Source organism: Scyliorhinus torazame, chromosome 17 (genome assembly GCF_047496885.1).
Source record: "Scyliorhinus torazame isolate Kashiwa2021f chromosome 17, sScyTor2.1, whole genome shotgun sequence".
Classification (NCBI taxonomy): domain Eukaryota; kingdom Metazoa; phylum Chordata; class Chondrichthyes; order Carcharhiniformes; family Scyliorhinidae; genus Scyliorhinus; species Scyliorhinus torazame.
In genome coordinates this window covers 11,000,233-11,022,509 of record NC_092723.1, presented here as the reverse complement: position 1 = coordinate 11,022,509, position 22,277 = coordinate 11,000,233, and positions in this window count along the sequence as shown.

Here is a 22,277-nt window from a genome sequence, read left to right as displayed (position 1 = left end):
TTGTCAGGGGGGTGGGGGGGTGCATTTTTCAAATGAGGCATTAAACCAAGGGCATCTCTCCCCTCTCAGGTGGATTTAAAAGATCCCATGGTACTATTTATTTTAAAGAAGAACAGAAGAGTTATTACCTAAATATTTAATACAAATATTTTCATCAACATCACAAAACCAGATTATCTGGTCACCGTCACTCTGCTGTTTGCAGAAGTTTGGTGTGCACATGTGGGCTGCTGTGCCTCCTACATTACAACAGTAACCACCCTTCAAAAGCACATCATCGGTTGCAACGCGCTTCAACACATCCAGTGGTCACAAAAATGCAAATCTTTCATTCTCTATCAAAAAAAGAGAACATGCCTTGTGTAAAATAAAAGAATGATTTTCATAAAGTTTCTTACACCTGTGATAGGACTTTGTGCAGCATGAGGCTACTGTAGGGACGGTATTTCACGGCAACACATCCCAAGCATAGTTCTGTGAACCCAGCTGAAATCCAGACACAAAGTTTACAAACGTGGTACCTTGTTTACATTTTTAATTAAAGTCTCGATTTTTTTTGATGTTTCAAATTCAAAGAAAGAAATACTTGCGTTTCAACAGCATCTTTCATGAGCTCAGTGAATCCTAAAGTGGTTTACAGCCAGGTATTTCTGAAATGTAGTCACTATTGTGGGATGCACGGTAACCAATTCGTACACAGCCAGGTCCCACAAACAATGACCAGGTAATCTGTTAGTGATATTGATTTGAGGGATAGATATTAGCCGGGAAAGAGGGAGGCGGTTCAGAGAGGGTTCACTACGATGATCCCTGGTGAGGAGGGATTGTCTTCGGAGCAAAGGTTAAACAGTTTGGGACTCTACGCATTACAATTTAGAAAAATGAGAGGTGGTCTCATTGAAACATATAGGGGGCTGGATTCTTTGCCCACCGATGCCAAAATCACGTTCGACGACGGGGCAGAGGTGGCGAGGAAATCGGGAACAGCGCTGGTTTCACATCCGGGACTGGGGGCTATGTGTGCGGGCAGTCCGGGTCGGGCGAGCGGCCGACTGGGGGCACTATTTCGGCGGTCCAGGTCCGCGGGCTGAGTCTGCCATGGGGCAGGGCGGGGCCGCTGGAGGCCACCGCCGTGCGCATGCGCGACCTCTGACCCGGAAGTGTAGGGGGGCTGATCGGCAGCTGCGAGCTCGACGACAGCTGCCTGCTAACCCCCTGCAAGGCTGTGAATCTGTGGCCTTTTGACGCCAGTTTTCCTGCCGTAAAAGACCACAGTTTTCCCGACGGCGTGGGGACATACTCCCAAAAATGGAGAATCCAGCACAGGATTCTTATGGGACGTGACAGGGTAAATGCTGAGAGGATGTTTCCCCTCACGTGAGAGTCTAGGACCAGAGGGCAGAGTCTCAGAATAAAGGGGAACCAATTTCAGACTGAGATGAGGAGGGATTTCTTCTCTTAGAGGGTTGTGAGTCTTTGGGACTCCTTGTCACAGAGAGCTGTGAGGGCAGAATCCTCTTGTGTATATTTAAAGCTGAGATTGAAAGATTCGTGACCAGTAAGGGGATCAAGGATTATGGGAAAGGACAGGAAAGTGAATGTGAGGAATCTCACATCAGCCATGATCCTATTGAATGTAGCAGACTCGGGTTTAGCTCAGTTGGGACATAAATGTTCAGCAAAGGAATTCCAAAATGCTGTAGACGGTGCTGGGATGTCCTGACCAGTGAATGTCCCGACCAGTCCAAAGACGTGCAAGTTAGGTGGATTGGCCATGATAAATTGCCCTTAGTGACCAAAAAGATTAGGAGGGGTTATTGGGTTACAGGGATAGGGTGGAAGTGAGGGCTTAAGTGGGTCGGTGCAGACTCGATGGGCCGAATAGCCTCCTTCTGCACTGTATGTTCTATGTTCTATGAATGTCTTGTTTCAATCTTGCCACCAATGGGTGGAGCTATTGTAGTCAATGAGGAGTCTGAAAACGTGCAGATTCCGCGCAGACAGTGACCCAAGCCGGGAAACGAACCTGGCGCTGTGAAGCAACAGTGCTAACCACTGTGCTACCGCGCTGCCCGTCGTAGTTTATTTCCTATTCACAGCTCGGAATTACAGCACCCAAGCAACAATCCAAGTCCCAGCCGGGACCATCCTGAAATTCCGGCTCCTTCCTGGTTGCTCTGGTGGGGTTTGTCCTGACACTGGCTCCCTGCTCCGGAGGTGGTCTAGGTCCTTGCGCACCATCCGTTCTCCTGTTTTTATTGAGTAAGATACTGCACCTAACTGGCACATCTTTGGACTGTGGGAGGAAGCCAGAGCACCCGGAGGAAACCCACGCAAAGATGAAAATACTAGTCAGGAGCTACCTATGGTCACCGGGCCTGGATGGCAAGATCGAGTGACTGGCCCTGCAAAGCATCACATGCCAGGAGCATCAGAATCTCCCACCAGCTGCACCCCTCCACCCAGGGGCATGGCTGGGCCAGCCTTGGGTGCCCCGACATGCAGATTTGACCAGACCGTTTCAGCGCTCAATGCTCTTGCTGATAGTGGATGCCCATTCCAAATGGCTGGATGTCCATCGAATGCCATCCACCACTTCAAAGGCCACTGACAAGAAAATATGACTCTTTCAGTACCCATGGCATCCCAGAGGAATTATTCACGGACAACGGTACCCCGTTCACTAGCGAAGAGTTCACACACTTCTTGAAGACAAATGGGGTGAAACACATCCAAACGGCCCAACACCACCTTCCTCAAATGGTCTTGCTGAAGGAGCAATGCAGACTTTGAAGAAGAGCTTGAGGAAACAGGCCACGGGGTCCGTAGGGACAAGGCTGATGTACTTTTTGTTCAGCTACCAGACTACACCACATGTTATGACTGGCGTGGCACCGGCTGAACTGTTGATGGGCCTTAAATATACACAAGGACTCTGCTGCCATTGCTCTCTGTGACAAGGAGACCTAAAGACACACAACCCTCTGAGAGAAACAAATTCCTTCTTATCTCAGTCTTAAATTGGTACCTCTTTTTTTCTGCCCTCTGGTCTCAGCTTCTTCAGGTGAAACATCCTATCAGCATTTACCCTGTCAAGCCGCTTTAGAGTCCTGTATGTTTCAATGAGATCACCTCTCATTCTTCTAAATTCCATCAAGTAGAATCCCAACCTGTTTAACCTTTGTTCATAAACCAATCCTTCCATACTTAGGATCATCCTAGTGAACCTTCTCTGAACCAATAAAATAATATATTTCCTTAAATAAGGGACTAAAACTGCTCACATTACTCCAGATGTGGTCTCACCAGTACCTTGTACAGTTCCAGAAAGACTGCCCGACTCTTACACTCCAACTCCCTCGAAATTAGGGCCAACATTCCATTAACCTTCCTGATTACATGTTGCACCTGTGTGCTAGCTTTCTGTGGTTTTGTGCACAAGTACTCCCAAGTCCTGGTGTTGCAGCTTTCTGCAGTTTTTAGGATTGTTCTCATTGGAGTTCAGAAGAATGAGGGGGGATCTCATAGAGGCATATAAAATTCTAACAGGAATAGACAGGGTAGATGCAGGGAAGATGTTCCCAATGGTCCGTGTGTCCAGAACCAGGGGTCACAGCCTGAGGATTCAGGGCAAACCATATCGGACAGAGATGAGGAGACACTGCTTCACTCAAAGAGTGGTGAGCCTGTGGAATTCATTACCATAGGAAGTAGTTGATGCTAAAACATTGAATATATTCAAGAGGTGGCTGGATATAGCACTTGGGGAGAATGGGATCAAAGGCTCTGGGGAGAAAGCAGGATTAGGCTATTGAGTTGGATGATCAGCCATGATGGCGATGAATGGCGGAGCAGACTCGAAGGGCCAAAAGGCCTCCTGTTGCTCCTATCTTCTATGTTTCAATGTTTTTTTGTAAACTGTTTGTATCCCTCTCACAACTTGCCTTTCCACCTATTTTTGTGTCATCTGCAAATTCGGCTTCAATACATTTGCTTCCTTCCTCCAAGTCATTAATATATATTGTAAATAGTTACAGTCCCAGCGCTGATCCCTGTGGAACCCCACTGGTTACAGGTCACCAACCTGTAAAACAAATTCTTACCCCCAAACGACAGCAACAAGCACAGATTTCTAGGTGGGAACAAAACTCTAAAAGTATTAACTCGAGGGGAGCGAGTGTTAGCAAGGAGCTACATCGTCAGTGAGAAATGGGTATCTGCTGTCGTCCTAGTAAAAACAGGTCCAATATCATTCAGCATACAGACAGATGATAAAAGACTTTGGTGGCATCATACTGACCAGCTACTAGCTTCATGAAGTGAAATTGTTGAAACTTCTCAAGAAGTATTTCCATCGGAAAACCTAAACAGTGATACTTCTGAGCAGAGACCAAATGCAGGGACAAATTCAGATTCTGTTCCTAAAGAGATGGACACTGCAGTAACTTCCCAGGAAGCACCACCTGCTGAAGGAACAGAGGATGCTTCCAATGTCTCGAGCAGCCAGGTTCCAGAATGTCCAGATAGATCCAAAAAGAATAGATGTCCACCTGAGAGGCTGTCTTATTAAGTTGTATATATGTGTTTTGAGATAAGTGGGTCTGTTGTAAAAATGTTACGTTGCTGTTGTTTGTACGAAAGAAGTAAAGGGGGAGGGGTGTTATGTATTAGAGAATACATCCCTGCTGGTGGAATGTCACGTGATCTGTAGTGATGTCAGCAGGGTATTTTAGCACGGACTTCAGTTCTCCATCTTGGATTGTATGAACCACCGGGCGACACGGTGCCACAGTGGTTAGCACTGCTGCTTCACAGCGCCAGAGACCCAGGTTCAATTCCGTCCTCGGGTTACTGTCTGTGTGGAGTTTACATTTCCTTCCACAGTCCAAAGATGACCAGGATGTTAAGTGGATTGGCCACGCTAAATTTCCCCGTAGTGTTCAAATGTTAGGTGGGGTTGCTGAGTTATGGGTTAGGGTGGAGGTGTGGGCTTATGTAGGGTGCTCTTTCAGGGGCCGGTGTAGACCGGATGGGCAGAATGGCCTCCTTTTGCACTGTAAATTCTATGAAGGACGCCATTCGGCCCATCGGGTCTGCACCAACCCTCCAAAAGAGCACATTACCTAGGCCCGCTCCCCAACCGTATCCCCTGTAACCCCATCTAACCTGCACATCTTTGGGAAATAAGCGGCGATTTAGCATGACCAATCCGCCTAACCTGCACATCTTTGGACTGTGGGTGGAAACCAGAGCACCCGGAGGAAACCCACGCACACACGGGGAGGATGTGCAGACTCCGCACAGACAGTCACTCAAGGCCAGAATCGAACCCGGGTCCATGGTGCTATGAGGCAGCAGTGCTAACCACTGTGACAATGTTACCTTTAGCGTATTATTTCATTTATTTTATTAAATTTAAATTCCCCAGCTGCTGTGGTGGAATTTGAAGACATATCTCCTCATCATTATTCTCCAGTAACATTACCACAAAGTTGGTGTATTCACTGTGGCACCTCTGGATGCCTCAAGCAGAGTGTATGCTGCGTCTTCAGGTGCACATGACTCACCCGGGCCATGTAAACTACCTTGTCCCTGGGTCTGGGAATAGGATCTACAGTTTGGGGATTGGGCAGACAAGGTCACCACTCTGCCTGGGTGGTGCGAACAGCAGGTCCTGACGAATTTCTTGGCCATCATATACACACTCAATGTTATGAACATACATATAATCTGCCAAAAACTGGCTCACAAGTAAATTTGGGGCTTCAAATTTTGGCGCCCGTTCTCTTCAACACCATCTTAATGCTTTATTGTTTAAATCACAGAGGCATAAAACTAGAAATAACATCCAGTGTACAACACATTGATGCAGAAAATACCGAGGGCAGGCAGCTTGCATCCAGCTAGAATCTGCCATTACTATCCAGATCCAGCTATAAATTCTCAAACCAGAACTCTTTGCCAGAACGCATTCAGTGATGCAACTCACCTGAAAATCGTGATAAAAGGTAGCAAACAATGGAGTATGTACTTAATGTCAAGTTGATAAAAGCTTAGGGGTTGAGGCCAAGGAGAGGCATTTTAAACTTTTGCATAGCCTTCATTCTCTCCCTCCATTTCAAACCAAGTGTGCAGAGAATCAACAATGATCTCGATTATGAAACAGCGTGCAACATCACAGGAATCGTTCACCCATAAAGTTGCGGAGCCTGAGTAGGTTTGTTAGTTATTATAATGCTGACGGTACAAGGGGAAGCTTTAAATTATTCAGCAACTTTTCCAACAAAACAAGACATTGTGCTTTCAAAACAAAAAAGGCATCATGCCTGATCATGATCAAGGGGCTGGTTTAGCACAGGGCTAAATCGCTGGCTTTGAAAGCAGACCAAGGCAGGCCAGCAGCACGGTTCAATGCCCGTACCAGCCTCCTCGAACAGGTGCCGGAATGTGGTGACTAGGGGCTTTTCACAGTAACTTAATTTGAAGCCTACTTGTGACAATAAGCGATTTTCATTTCATTTTCATAAGTTGCCTGTTCAAAATGACAAGGCTTTTTAAATCACACTATAACAGGAGATTTATAATGCTTGGGCTGCAGTTATGTTATCCCCTTCCTTCCTCTATCTCATAGGTTCACTGAGTGCATTGGAATTGCGCAAGGTATGTGACAGGCTGCTCGCAGCTGAGGATTTACAGGTGTGTACAGGTTAGAAATAGCACACAGTGAAAATGCACCAAGGCACAAACAAAAACCTGAAACAGGAACAGAAAAGCTTGCAAATGTACAGCAGGTTGATCGGCATCTGAACGGGAAAAGTGGAAGAAACTTGAGTGAAAAGTGCAACCATGGTTCCCACATCATATAGGATAATTACATCATTGCGTAACAAATTTATATCTGTCCGAATAATCAGCACATCCATTACTGACAGCAGAAGCCAAACCTTGTTCTCAAATACTAACTTATTTGCTATTATCCAGAAATCGTGGCATGTACAAACACAGATTCACATAAGACCCACAATTCACAGGCCAGAGAACCTTTTATGTTTGTTTTTGCCTACAAAACAATGATTACTAACTCCTTAAATAAGCCATTTAAACATTTCCAGGTGTTCTCCTGTCTTTTCTAGAATGGATGTGTGGTGAACGTATTATAGTAACCATTCACCACTGTATTACACTGTACCATGCTGTTCCCCATGTGGGCTCCACCTATGGACCATTGTACTGTACTACACTGATTGTATCATGTTGGTGCCCTTGTGGGCTCCCCCTGGCTCCGCCCCCTTGAGGGGCGGTATAAAGAGCAGCTGCCCTGTAGGCGGCTCTCATTGCAGAGCAGTCGCAGGCAGGCACTGTTCTAGTTGATTAAAGCCACTGTTCACTTTAACTCTCTGTCTTGTGTGAATTGATGGTCACATCAATTTAATCAACTACAGCATCACAATGGAAGCAGCCCTCAAACCTGATCGACTGGAACTCGACCCACAGGTCGCGGATGTTTACCAAGATGTTGCCTAGTATGGAGGGCATTAGCTATGAGGAGCGGTTGAATAAACTCGGTTTGTTCTCACTGGAACGATGGAGGTTGAGGGGTGACCTGATAGAGGTCTACAAAATTATGAGGGGCATAGACAGAGTGGATAGTCAGAGGCTTTTCCCCAGGGTAGAGGGGTCAATTACTAGGGGGCATAGGTTTAAGGTGAGAGGGGCAAGGTTTAGAGTAGATGTACGAGGCAAGTTTTTTTACAGAGAGGGTAGTGGGTGCCTGGAACCCGCTGCCGGAGGAGGTAGTGGAAGCAGGGACGATAGTGACGTTTAAGGGGCATCTTGACAAATACATGTATAGGATGGGAATAGAGGGATACGGACCCAGGAAGTGTAGAAGATTTTAGTTTAGACGGGCAGCATGGTCAGCACGGGCTTGGAGGGCCGAAGGGCCTGTTCCTGTGCTGTACTTTTCTTTGTTCTTTGTTCTTTGTTGCCAGACAGAGCCTGCTCGAGAAGGGCGCCCACGACCTAGAAGAGATGGTAAAACTAGCCACCTGCTGAGAAGTATCGTTTCAAAGCCTCAACGCTTTCCCTTCCGATCACGCGACCCCCTCATGGACTCCCGACCAGAGAGTACCCCAGGCCTGTGCCACGTGGCTGCCCGCCCAACCCGGGGGGCTACTGTGCTATTTCTGCGGTCAGCACCAGCACCCCAGGCAGGGTTGCCCGGCTTGAAACACAAACTGTAGCGCCTGCGGCAAGAAAGGACACTATGCCAAAGTTTGCCTGGCCAGATCCAAGTCCTCCAAACCGCAGGCCCGACTCTCAGACTCACAGGCCCGTAGACCCCGTTGTGTGGCTGCGTGCCTGCCGGCTCCGCCCCCTTCGGACGCATCATCTGCCCCGTGCTGTCCGTGGGGGCAGCCATCTTCGGCTCCGCACAACACGTGCGACTCACGGGGGCCGCCATCGTCGTCGCCGCCTGACACGTGCGACCGACGGGGGCCTCCATCTTGGGACCACACCACCACCTCTGACCACGCCGGCTACCTGCAACTCGGCGTGGTCACCCTCGACCAGTCACGCCCAAAGCACCTCCAGAACTCCATGATGACCGTTCGGGTCAATCGACATGAAACGCCTGTTTGACTCCGGGAGCACAGAGAGCTTTGTTCACCCAGACACGGCAAGGCGCTGTTCGCTCCAAATCTTCCTCGCACTTCAAACAATCTCCCTTGCTTCCGGATCGCACTCAGTGCAGATCCAGGGGTACACTGTCGCGACCCTCGTGATACAAGGTGTCGAATATGCAAACTTTAAACAATATGTACTCCCCGATCTCTGCGCTCCTCTTCTGTTAGGACTGGACTTCCAGTGCAACCTCAGGAGCCTGACTGACCCTGAAGTTCGGCGGGCCCCTACCCCCTCTCACTGTATGTAGCCTCGCGACCCTGAAGGTCGACCCTCCCCCGCTCTTCGCAAACCTCACTGCCGACTGTAAACCTGTCGCCAGCAGGAACAGGCGGTACAGTATCCAGGACAGGACTTTTATCAGGTCTGAGGTCCAGCGACTCTTGCGGGAAGGGATCATCGAGGCAGCAATAGCCCCTGGAGAGCCCAGGCGGTGGTCGTCAGGACCGAGGAAAAGAACCGGATGGTTGTAGACTACAGCCAAACCATAAACCGGTACACGCACCTCGATGCGTACGCCCTTCCCCGGATACCGGACATGGTTAATCAGATCGCACACTACCGGGTGTTCTCCACGGTGGATCTGAAGTCCGCATACCACCAGCTTCCAATCCACCCGGGGGACCGCCGCTACACGGCCTTTGAGGCAGACGGCCGCCTCTTCCACTTCCTCCGGGTCCCCTTCGGCGTCACCAACGGAGTCTCGGTCTTTCAAAGAACGATGGACCGAATGGTGGACCAGTGCGGGCCACATTTCTGTATCTGGACAACGTCACCATATGCGGCCACGACCAGCAGGACCACGACGCCAACCTCCAGAAGCTTCTCCAAACCGCCCAAGCCCTCAACCTCACTTATAACAAGGAGAAATGTGTTTTCTGCACTACCAGACTAGCCATCCTCGGCTATCATCCTGCAACTCCCCCTTCCCCACTGCCCCAAGGCCCTGAAAATGTGCCTCGGGTTTTTTTTCTATTACGCCCAGTGGGTCCCCAACTATGCGGACAAAGCCCGCACACTAATCAAAGCTACCATCTTCCCAGTGGTGGCTGAGGCCCACCAGGCCTTCAGCCGCACCAAGAGATATTGGCAAGGCCGCGATGCGCGCGGTGGCCAAATCCGTCCCCTTCCAGGTGGAGAGCGACGTGTCAGAGGCCGCCCTCGCCGCTACCCTTAACCAGGTGGGCAAGCCAGTAGCATTTTTCTCCCGTACCCTCAACGCCTTCGAAATTCGACACTCCTCAGTCGAAAAAGAAGCTCAAACCATCGTGGAAGCTGTACGGCACCGGAGGCACTACCTCACTGGTAGGAGGTTTACCCTCGTCACCGACCAACGGTCGGTAGCCTTCATGTTCGACAATACACAGCGGGGCATTGCCATTTAGTTTTGTTTTTTAATTTTGATGTTGTTTATATATTATTTATTTCTTGTTTAAAAAAACTGGCCATTGTTATTTATATTGTTATTTTACTGTGTAAAAGATACACAATGTACTGTTATGGTTGGCCAAAAATTTTGAATAAAATATATTTTTTTAAAAAAATACACAGCGGGGCAAGATCAAGAACAATAAGATCTTGAGGTGGAGGATCGAACTCGCCACCTATAATTACGATATAGTATATCGTCCTGGGAAGCTCAACGAGCCCCCAGATGCCCTGTCCCGCGGCACATGCGCCAGCGCACAAGATGATCGACTCCGGGCCATCCACGATGACCTCTGCCACCCGGGGGTCACCCAGCCTCTCCACTACATCAAGGCCCGCAACCTGCCCTACTCCACTGAGGAGGTCAGAGCCATGACCAGGGACTGCCAAATCTGCGCGGAGTATAAGCCGCACTTCTATCGACCGGATAAGGCCCACCTGATGAAGGCATCAGTATCGACTTCAAAGGCCCCTCCCCTCTGCCAACCGCAACACGTATTTCCTCAACGTCGTTGACGAGTTCTTCCGCTTCCCCTTTGCAATCCCATGCCCCGACATGACCGCGGCCACTGTCATTAAGGCCCTACATAGTATCTTCACCTTGTTCGGTTTCCCCACTTACGTCCACAGTGACCGGGGCTCCTCGTTTATGAGCGACGAACTGCACCAGTACCTGCTCGGTAAGGGCATCGCCTCGAGCAGGACTACCAGTTACAACCCCCGGGGAAACGGACAGGTGGAGATGGAGAACGCAACGGTATGGAAGGCCATCCTCCTGGCTCTATGGTCTAGGAATCTCCCAGTTTCCCACTGGCAGGAGGTCCTCCCCGATGCGCTCCACTCCATTAGGTCACTCCTTTGCACAGCCACGAACGAGACCCCTCATGACCGCCTGTTTGTTTTCCCCAGGAAATCCACCTCCGGGGTCTCACCTCTGTCCTGGTTGACGACACCGGGGCCCATCCTACACCGCAAACACGTAAGGAGCCATAAATCAGACCCCCTGGTCGAGAGGGTCCAGCTCCTTTACACCAACCCCCAGTACGTAGAGCACCCCGATGGCAGACAGGATACGGTCTCCCTCCGGGATCTGGCATCAGCAGAATCCCCTACCTCACCCCAACCTACCCCCCCCCCAACCTACACCGAACAGCGCCCCCGCCCCTACATGGCCTCCGCACACCCTCCTATACACCCTCTCCCCTTCGCCGACCTACAGGAATGAAGCTCCGGAAGACACACTCCCGGAGTCCACACCTGTGCCCGCACCGACGAGTTCACCACCCGTGCCCGCAGCGACGAGTTCGACACCCGTGCCCGCAGCGACGAGTTCGACACCTGTGCCCGCAGCGACGAGTTCGACACCCATGCCCGCAGCGATGAGTTCGACACCCGTGCCCGCTGCGAAACCAGAGCTCCGGCGATCGCAGTGCATGATCAGGGCACAGGACAGACTGAACCTGTGAGCCCTTCACCCCCGCCAGACTTCAATTTTTTAACAGGGGGTGAATGTGGTGAACATATTAGTAATCATTCACCACTGTATTACATTGTACCATGCTGTTGCCCATGTGGGCTCCACCTATGGACCATTGTACTGTACTACACTGATTGTATCATGTTGGTGCCCTTGTGGGCTCCCCCTGGCTTCGCCCCCTTGAGGAGAGGTATGAAGAGCCCTGTAGGCAGCTCTCATTGCAGAGCAGTCGCACTGTTCTAGTTGATTAAAGCCACTGTTCACCAACTCTCTGTCTCGTGTGAATTAATGGCCGCATCAGGATGTTTGGTTAAATTTATATTATGTTTCTGAGAGACAGGTTCAAGTTACAGAATCAGGCAGTGCACTAACAGCCCTTCAGCCCATCGAGTCTGCACCGGCACGTGGAAAACACCCGACCTACCTACTTAATCCCATTTGCCAGCTCTTGGCCCACTGCCTTGAATGTGCCAAGTGCTCTTCCAGGTACTTTTTAAAGGATGTGAGGCAACCTGCCTCTACCCCCCTCCCAGGCAGCGCGTTCCAGACCCGCCTCTACCCCCCTTCCAGGCGTTCCAAACCGTCACCAGCCTCTGGATAAAAAAGATTTTCCTCACATCCCCCTAAAACCCCAGCCACCACCTTGAATTTGTGCCTCCTTGTGACTGACCCTTCAACTCAGGGGAACAGCCGCTCCTTATCCACCCTGTCCATGCCCCCTGATAATCTTGTCCACCTCAATCAGTCACGCCTCAGTCTCTGTCTGCTCCAACGAAAACAACCCAAACCTTTTTTTTATTTAAAGTACCCAATTCATTTTTTTTCCAATTAAGGGGCAATTCAGCATGGCCAATCCACCTACCCCGCACATCTTTGGGTTGTGGGGGTGAGACGCACACAGTCACGGGGAGAATGTGCAAACTCTACACAGACAGTGACCTGTAAAACAACCCAAGCCTATCCAACTTCACTTCATAACTTAAACGTTCCATCCCAGGCAACATCCTGGTGAATCTCCTCTGCACCCCCTCCAGTGCAACCACATCCTTCCTATAATGTGGTGACCAGAATTGCACACAGTGCCCCAGCTGTGGCCTCACCAAAGTTCTATACAGCTCCAACATGACCTCCCTGCTTTTGTAATCTATGCCTCGATTGATAAAGGCAAGTGTCCCTTATGCCTTTTTCACCACCCTATTAACCTGCCCTACTGCCTTCTGAGATCTATTTACAAACAAATCCCTGTGTTCCTCGGAACTTCCCAGTGTCAGGCTGTTCATTGAATATTTCCTTGTCAAATTACTCCTTCCAAAGTGTATCACCTCACACTTTTTGGGATCAAATTCCATCTCCCACCTATCTGCTCATTTGACCATCCCATCTATATCTTCCTGTAACCGAAGACACTCAACCTGACTGTTAACCACCCGAACAATCTTTGTGTCATCTGCAAACTTACTGATCCTATCCCCACATAGTCGTTCATGTTGTTTATATATATGACAAACAATAGGGGACACAGCACTGATCCCCGTGGTACACCACTGGTCACTGGCCTCCAGTCACTAAAGCAGCCCTCTGTTGTCACTTTCTGTCTCCATCAGCTAAGCCAATTTTGAATCCATCTTATCAAATTACCCTGTAACCCAGGTGTATTTGCCTTCTTTATAAGTCTCCCATGTGGGACCTTGTCAAAGGCGTTGCTGAAATCCATATAAACTACGTTAACTGGACTACCCTTATCTACATGCCTGGTCACCTCCTCAAAATATTCAATCAAATTTGTTGGGCATGACCTCCCTCTGACAAAGCCATGTTAACTATTCCTGATCAAATGAGGAATTTGTATTTGGAGGAAGGGTTCGCCAGTCTGAAGGAGCTAAGGGAGAGGGTAGAGCTGCCGAGGGGTAGTGAATTCAGGTATCTACAGGTTAGGGACTTTGCACAAAAGGTGTGGAAGGGGTTCCCTAGGTTGCTGGGATACACCCTGCTGGAGCGACTGCTGCTTCCGGATGTGGAAGGGGAGGGATGAATTGGGGATATATATAAGTGGCTGGGGGAGCAGGGAGGCGAGCGGGTGGTGAAGATCAGGGAGAAATGGGAAGCGGAGTTGGGAATGGAGATCAATTGGGGAGTATGGAGTGAGGCACTGCGAAGGGTAAATGGGACCTCCTCTTGTGCCAGGATGAGCCTGATACAGTTTAAGGTGGTGCACAGGGTGCATATGACACGGGTGAGAATGAGTGGGTTCTTTCAGGGGGTAGCAGATGAGTGTGAGAGGTGTGGGCGGGGGCCAGCGAATCATGCGCACACGTTTTGGGGTTGTGAAAAATTGGGAAGGTTCTGGGCGGGAGTGTTCGCAGTCTTAGCCAGGACAGTGGAGGAGGGAGTGGACCCGGACCCTTTGGTGATGATATTTGGGGTTTCAGAGAAGCCGGAGCTCATGGAGAAGAGGAAGGCCGATGTCTTGGCCTTCGCCTCTCTGATTGCACGGCGACGGATTTTGCTGGAGTGGCGGTCGGCATCGCCACCGGGGGTAGCAGCATGGTTGGGTAACCTGTATGACTTCCTGCGGTTACAGAAGATAAAGTATGAGTTAAGGGGCTCAGCAGGGGAGTTTGAGAAAAGGTGGGGGATGTTTGTGACTGTGTTTGAGGAACTGTTCGTCGCAGGGGGGTGGGTGTTGGGGAAGGGGTGGGGGTGGGTGGGGGGGTGGGTGATGGGGAGGGGGAGGTGAAAAAGGAGAAAAATCTGTACAAACTGTATAGTTGATTGTTGGGAAGAATGTTTCCCGGGGTGTTTATTTGCTGTAACCTACTTTGATACAAGTTTGAATAAAATGCGTTTCAAAAAAAAGAAATTGTCACAAGTAGGCTTCAAATGAAGTTACTGAGAAAAGCCCCTCGTCGCCACATTCCGGCGCCTGTTCGGGGAGGCTGGTACGGGAATTGAACCATGCTGCTGGCCTGCCTTGGTCTGCTTTAAAAGCCAGCTATTTAGCCCTGTGCTAAACCAGCCCCTTGCCTCTCAAAATGAAGTTAGATTCTCGCCTTCAGAATATTCTCCAATAGTTTCCCCACCACTGACTTGAGACTCATTGGTCTCTAGTTATCTGGCTTAACTCTACAAAATAGTAGTTCTCCAGACTTCGCGCACCTCCCCCGTGTCCAGAGAGGAATTAAAAATTTGGGTCAGAGCCCCTGCATTCTCCTCCCTTCCCTCCCATACCAACCTGCAGATTTGTTCACTTTTAAGCCTCCACTACCTTGTCACTCCCAATGTCAATTTGCTGAAGAATCTCGCAGTCTCTCTCCCTGAGTTCCATTTCTGTCTTCTCATTCTCTTGGGTGAAGATGCATGTGGAGTATTTGTTCCACATCCTACCAGCACGGTAGTACAGGGGCAGCACAGTAGCACAAGTGGATAGCACTGTGGCTTCACAGCGCCAGGGTCCCAGGTTCGATTCCACCGCTGGGTCACTGTCTGTGCGGAGTCTGCACGTTCTCCCCGTGTCTGCGTGGGTTTCCTCCGGGTGCTCCGGTTTCCTCCCACAGCCCAAAGACGTGCAGGTTAGGTGGATTGGCCGCGCTACATTACCCTTAGTGTCCAAAAAAGGTTAGGAGGGGCTATTGGGTTATGGGGATAGGCTGGAAGTGAGGGCTTAAGTGGGTCGGTGCAGACCTGATGGACCGAATGGCCTCCTTCAGCACTGTATGTTCTATGTCCTCTGGCTCCACACACAGATTGCCCCCTTGATCCCTAATGGGCCCTATTCATTCCTAGGTTATCCTCTGCCCGTTGATATACTTATAAAATAGCTTGGGATTTTCCCTATTTTTACCAGACAGAGCTTTCTCATGTCCCCTGTTTGCTCTCCCAATTGCTTTCTTAAACTCCAACCTTCACTTCCTGTACTCCACTGATGCCTCCGCTTATTTGCTCGCCTTGTACTTGCTAAAAGCCTCTCTTTTCCTGAATATCCCTTGTCATCCATGGTCCTCTGGACTTGTTACTCCTTCCTGTCACCCTAGAGGGAACATATTGGGTCTGTACACTCCCCATTTCCTTTTTGAATCCACCCCCCCCCCCCCCCCCCACTGCTCTTCTGTAGATTTCCCCATAAGTAGCCCTTCCCAGTCTACTTGGACAGATCCTGGAAGGGCCATTGGCGGCGGAAGGGGGGGGGAATTAAGGGGGGGTGAGAAAGGGGGTGCCTGAAGGGGGTGGTGGCCAGAAGGGGGGAAGGGGGGAAGGGGGGTTGTGGTTCTCCCCCAATCCAAAACATTTTTTTGCAACTTGTCTATTTCTTTGTCCATCACAAGCTTAAATTGTACCGTGTTGTGGTTGCTATCACTAAAATGTTCCCCCACCACTACCTCAACCACCAGCCTGGCTTCTTTCCCCTTTTTGGATCCTGATTACATTTTAAGACATCCACTCCATCTAGGCTATGACTATCGCAATTAATGTTGGGAAAGATGAAATCACCCGATATAATTACCCTATTGTAATTATTTTTACACACCTCCACAAATTATGCATATATTTGCTCCTCAATTTCCCACTGACTGGGGGTCTTATAATAATCACCTAGCAATGTGGCTGCCCCTTTTTTATTCATAAACTGTACTCACAAAGATTCATTTGATGCCCCTGCAAGGTATCATCTCTCCTTACTGCAGTAACTAACCTCTTAACCAATAATGCAATGCCCCCTCCTCTTTTACCGCTCCCCTGTCTTGCCTGAAAATTCTATATACCAGATTGTTGAGCTGTCAATCCTGCCCCTCCCTCAATCACATCTCTGTGATGGCTACTATATCACAATTCCTCGCCCTTAACTCATCCGATTTACCTGTAATACTCCTGGCCTTAATATAAAGGCCATCCAGCCTGTGTCCCCTCTCCCTGCCGAATTAGTTTAAACTCCTCCCAACAGCACTAACAAACTCACCTGCAAGGATGTTAGTCCCGCTCTGGTTCAGATGTAGAACTTCCTGCTTTTACTTTTCTTTATTTGTTCATGGGATGTGGGCATCGCTGGGTAGGCCAGCATTTATTGCCCATCCCTGAGGGCATTTAAGTGTCATCCACATTGCTGTGGGTCTTGTGGGGCTGGAGTCGCATGTAGGCCAGACCAGGTAAGGACAACAGATTTCCTTACCTAAAGGACGTTAATGAACCAGATGGGTTTTTAGGACAATCGACAATGGTTTCATGGTCATCGTGAGACTTTAAATTCCAGGTATTTACTGAACAAGGCTAAATCGCTGGCTTTGAAAGCAGACCAAGGCAGGCCAGCAGCACGGTTCGATTCCCGTAACAGCCTCCCCGAACAGGCGCCGGAATGTGGCGACTAGGGGCTTTTCACAGTAACTTCATTTGAAGCCTACTTGTGACAATAAGCGATTTTCATTTCATTTCATTTCAATTCAAATTTCACCACCTGCCATGGTGGGATTCGAACTGGGTCCCCAGAGTATGACTTCTGGGTCTCTGGATTACTAGTCCAGCAATAATACCACTACACCACTGCCTCCCCTTGTACAGGTCTCACCTTCCCCAGAAACAGTCCCAGTGATCCAGGAATCGAAAATCCTCCCTTCTGCACCAATTCTTAAGTCACGTATTCTTCTGCGCTAAACTCCTGTTTCTATATTCACTGGGACTAATCCTGAGATTACAACCCGAGAGATCCTGCTTTTTAGTCTACTGCCTAGCTCCCTGAATTCTTGAAGCAAGACCTCATCCCTCTCTCTACCTATGTCATTGGTACCAACATGTACCATGACCTCTACCTTATCACCCTCCCCCTTCAGGATGCCCCAGCAGCCATTCAGTGACACCCGGACCCTGGCATCAGGGAGGAAACACACTATTCTCGAGTCATGTTGATGGCCACAGTAACACCTATCTGTTCCCTTGATTATAGAATCCCTTATTACTATTGCTCCCCCCCCCCCCCCCGAAAAGAAACGTTGTCTTCTTTTCTCTGAGAAAAGTGATGGTTAGTTCGAGAAACAGGCAGAGTCTGGGGTGGGGGATGTTGGCTTCATTTCCTAAGGTTAGTCCCAGCCACTTGGGATATTGTTGATGGCCTGGATTTATCGGTCCTACCTCCTGTGGGAATCACAGTGGGTAAGGTGGATAGTCTGACGGCCCATTGTCTTTGGACTAGGAGTTTAACTCCTGCAGCAAACTATGCTCGTAAGAAGGAGTGAACCACTGTCATCTTTTTGGTTTTTGAATATCACAAGGAGTAACAGAAAATTGATTGCTTCCTACTGAAAACTGGATTTTGCTCATTAATATTGTTTGACATGAATTGATTGGATTGCAGTTAACCTTTCCTGAATAATGCTCATCAATCCATCAAACTAGAATACTCCTGGCTGCAGCAGCTAACAAAACCAGTGCACACAATGAATGTTCTTACTTTTATGGTCTCCAGGCTTTACTCAACTGTTTAACTAGATGTTGGAGGAAAGTATTTGAAAGTTTATACGGACAACTGGCCCAGTTACTGAAGTGACCAACAGTGGAAGACCCAATAGACTATCTAATGCAGACACACACTTTGCACCAGTGATATATAAAGACCCAGTCTTCCGTTATTAATGAATAAAGGCTCATTTATTTAGTTAGTGCGTCAAATTATGTTATTATATGACATTACAAGATTGTAGCAAAGTTTTACGGGTAACATTCCAAGATTGCATTGTTTTTCCATTAAAACCTGCCAACCTATGGCTTGTAAGGACAGTCAAAGCCATTTTTATAAAGATTATCTAACTTTTACTCAAAAATGTAACTGTTTCTGGAACAAGGAAGTCTTGACGTACTGATATGATGGACATGAATACATTGTATACAATTACTTTGGGTTTCCTGGCTATACAACTAGGGATGACAAGTATGTGGATGATTACGCTCCTGTGATCTGCCTCGGGGCAAAAGGAGCTAAATGGATGCAAATAATTCCTGCGTTTAATTGCCACTCTGGAATAAAGCTAGGCTATGGATATGGGCAAGGAGAAATCTAAAATAAAAGTACTTAACCGAGGTGGGCTGACCTTGGTGAATTGAAGGGAGTTCTGGTCCTGATAAATTGGAGACAGAGACCAGAAGGCAAAAATGCAAAGGAGCGATTGGCAAACTTTAAAAAGGCAATAGTTCTGGTGCAGCCTAAACACATTCCCACAGGTGGCAAGGGAGGGCAACACAAGCCCGAGCTGCCAGGATGAGGCCCTACTTAAGGATGACAATAACCATGTTGTTTTTCTATGCTGAGTCAGCTGCTCTAAAGATTTGGTTACTTAACCTATCATCAGCCAAAAGCTAAACAGCCTACAAAAATAACAATTTACATTGATTTGATTTTATGTTAGATATAAATTGTACAAAGCAAGTAAGTGTTAAAATGATCACAGGAAATCACTGTACTCACTTGTCAAAGATTCTTAAATGCCTGATGGATTACATCACCAATTGGGAGAGCTGATATGCCCCTCCCAGTTTAGTCAGTAGTCCACAACTTATTATAGTGCTTCTGGGATCTTGTTGCAAACAAATTGACTTACTCTTGTCCTTGGTTATAACATTTCTGAATCTGCTGTTAAGTGCTTTGGGTATGGCAACAGTGGTTTTGTTAATGGGTTGGGAATGCAAAGAAAGGAATAGGACATAGAATAGGACGTAGAACATACAGTGCAGAAGGAGGCCATTCAGCCCATCGAGTCTGCACCGACCCCCTTAAGCCCTCACTTCCACCCTATTCCTGTAACCCAATAACCCCTCCTAACCTTTTTTTTGGTCACTAAAGGCAATTTAGCATGACCAATCCACCTAACCTGCACATCTTTAGGCTGTGGGAGGAAACCGGAGCACCTGGAGGAAACCCACGCAGACACGGGGAGAATGTGCAGACTCCGCACAGACAGTGACCCAGCTGTTCCATGTAGGGAATTCTTAAATTCCTCTCAGAGCCTCATAGGTAGTTGCAACTCCCAATGCTCGTACGCACCGATCAAAATTGTTCTGCTCAGCCCTTTTGAATTCGGCATCCGCCCGTCCTGGCTGTCTCCTTAAATTCCAAAACTTCTGCCAATATGCTTTGGGAACCAATTCATATGCACCCAGAATAACTTTTTTTACCTCTTCATAATTCCTTGCCACCCCCTCCGACGGGGAAGCATAAACCTCCTGTGCCCGCCCCATCAAGTTACTCTGCATGGGTAATATCCACTTTTCTTTTGGACACTCCATTTGGGTTGCTATTTTCTCAAAATGCCCTCAAAGAGGTTTCTGCCTCCTATTTTTGGGAGAACCTTTATAAAGTCAGGCATATCGCCACTGGGTTCCGTTCTAAGATTAAGCTGCCCTCTAGTTCCTGGCAACTCCCCTCTAATTTCCAGTGCCTTCGACTGGAACTGTGTCTCTTTTGCTTTTTCCTCTATCTCTACTTCCAACCTCATCATTTCAATCTTCATGTCTTTTCCCAGTTGCTGCATCTTCATTTCATTTTCCGTTCTTTTTAATTCCCTCTCATGCTCGAACTGCAACTGAATTCTCTCCAGCTCACTTTCCCCAACAGAAAATATCCTTGCTGCTACCTACACTATTTTGTGGGCTCTGCTGAGTTTCGAGCATCTCTTTCAAATGTAAATGCTGAGCAATCTCTTCAGTTATCTCTACCTTCCTAGCTTTAGTTGGCACCTCTTTAACTCACCTGTCAATTCGACTAGCTTGTCTTATCAAAGCCCTTTAAAATAGACCACACACCTGAAGAAAACCCACAGCAGCTTCCAGAGCCATCCTGTTTTATCACTATAAACCGAGTGTCTCTTTTTAATTTAGACAGTAACCCAAACGTCGCTGTCTACTGTTCCAAAGATCTCGGACCTGAACCCTCAATTATATTTGGACACCCTGGGCTCGGGCGTGGTCAATTCCAGCCCCACTTGACCCGGAGTCACAACTCAAGTGAATTGACCAATAATTCTTATAAAAACACCCAAAGTCTTCGGCCCTTGGCTGCCCAATAATTACAGTCACCAGGTTTGTAAGTTTAAACACAATTACCTTTTATTTAGAACAAGAACTATAATGAAATATGCAGCAAATACAACCGGTTCACTATGATCTAATTCCTAATCTTCACTTTAACTTGTCCCCACCCTCAATGCACACACAAGACAGACAAACGCAGAGGGAAGAAAGGGGGTAAAAAGAATAGGTAAAAGGAGAGACTTTGTTTCAGATTGTTGTATTTAAGCACACCCTTCATCAAAGTAAGCATTCAGATCCATATCTCTATTTTAAGCCTGTAATAGTTTCCTTGTAGATTCATTCTTGCAGGTTCCCTGTATATTCAGAAATTCATCAACTCACAACCTTTCTGGGGAGAGAAAGAGAAATGGAGAGAAGGAACAGGTCCTTGTCCCTGTGCTTCCAGGAGTCATCCCTGCTTTCCTCAGGTCTCTGAAAACATCCCACACAGGTAGGATCCAACCAACACCTGTTACCGGGCAGAATACGTCCTTTTGCCCAATTCATTGGCCACCAATCAATCGAACTGAGTCCCACCCCATCCCATCTCTCGGGTGCTGAAAAGTCTTGAGTTCTCCTGTTTGAACACTAGCAGCACCATATACTCTGTTGCAACTTCTTGAATTGCTCATTCTCTCTGCTGCTTGACCATTAATTATCCATGGATCAAAATGATAACAGCCAAAATAAATAAAAGGGAAACTAAGGGAATAAAGGGTAGTGGGTGCCTGGAACTCGCTGCCGGAGGAGGTGATGGAAGCAGGGACGATAGTGACGTTTAAGGGACATCTTGACAAATACATGAATAGAATGGGAATAGAGGGATACGGATCCCGGACTGTAGAAGATTTTAGTTTAGACAGGCAGCATGGTCGGCGCAGACTTGGAGAGCCGAAGGGCCTGTCCCTATGTTGTACTTTTCTTTGATGTGGAGATGCCGGCGTTGGACTGGGGTGAGCACAGTACGAAGTCTTACAACACCAGGTTAAAGTCCAACAGGTTTGTTTCGATGTCACTAGCTTTCGGAGCGCTGCTCCTTCCTCAGGTGAATGCAGAGGTCTGTTCCAGAAACACATATATAGCACGGAATAGCCATGGGGACCAAATTCGCACCCCAATACGCCAACATCTTCATGCACAAGTTTGAACAGGACCTACTCACCGCACAGGACCTTCAACCGACGTTATACACCAGATACATCGATGACATTTTTTTCCTTTGGACCCACGGCGAAGAATCACTGAAACGACTACACGATGACATTAATAAGTTCCATCCAACCATCAGACTCACCATGGACTACTCTCCAAAATCAGTTGCATTTTTGGACACACTCGTCTCCATCAAGGACAGTCACCTCAGCACGTCGCTTTACCGCAAACCCACGGATAACCTCATGATGCTCCACTTCTCCAGCTTCCACCCTAAACACATTAAAGAAGCCATCCCCTATGGACAAGCGCTCCGTTTACACAGGATCTGCTCAGACGAGGAGGAGCGTAACAGACATCTACAGACGTTGAAAGATGCCCTCGTACGAACGGGATATGGCACTCGACTCATCGATCGACAGTTCCAACGCGCCACAGCAAAAAACCGCACCGACCTCCTCAGAAGACAAACATGGGACACAACCGA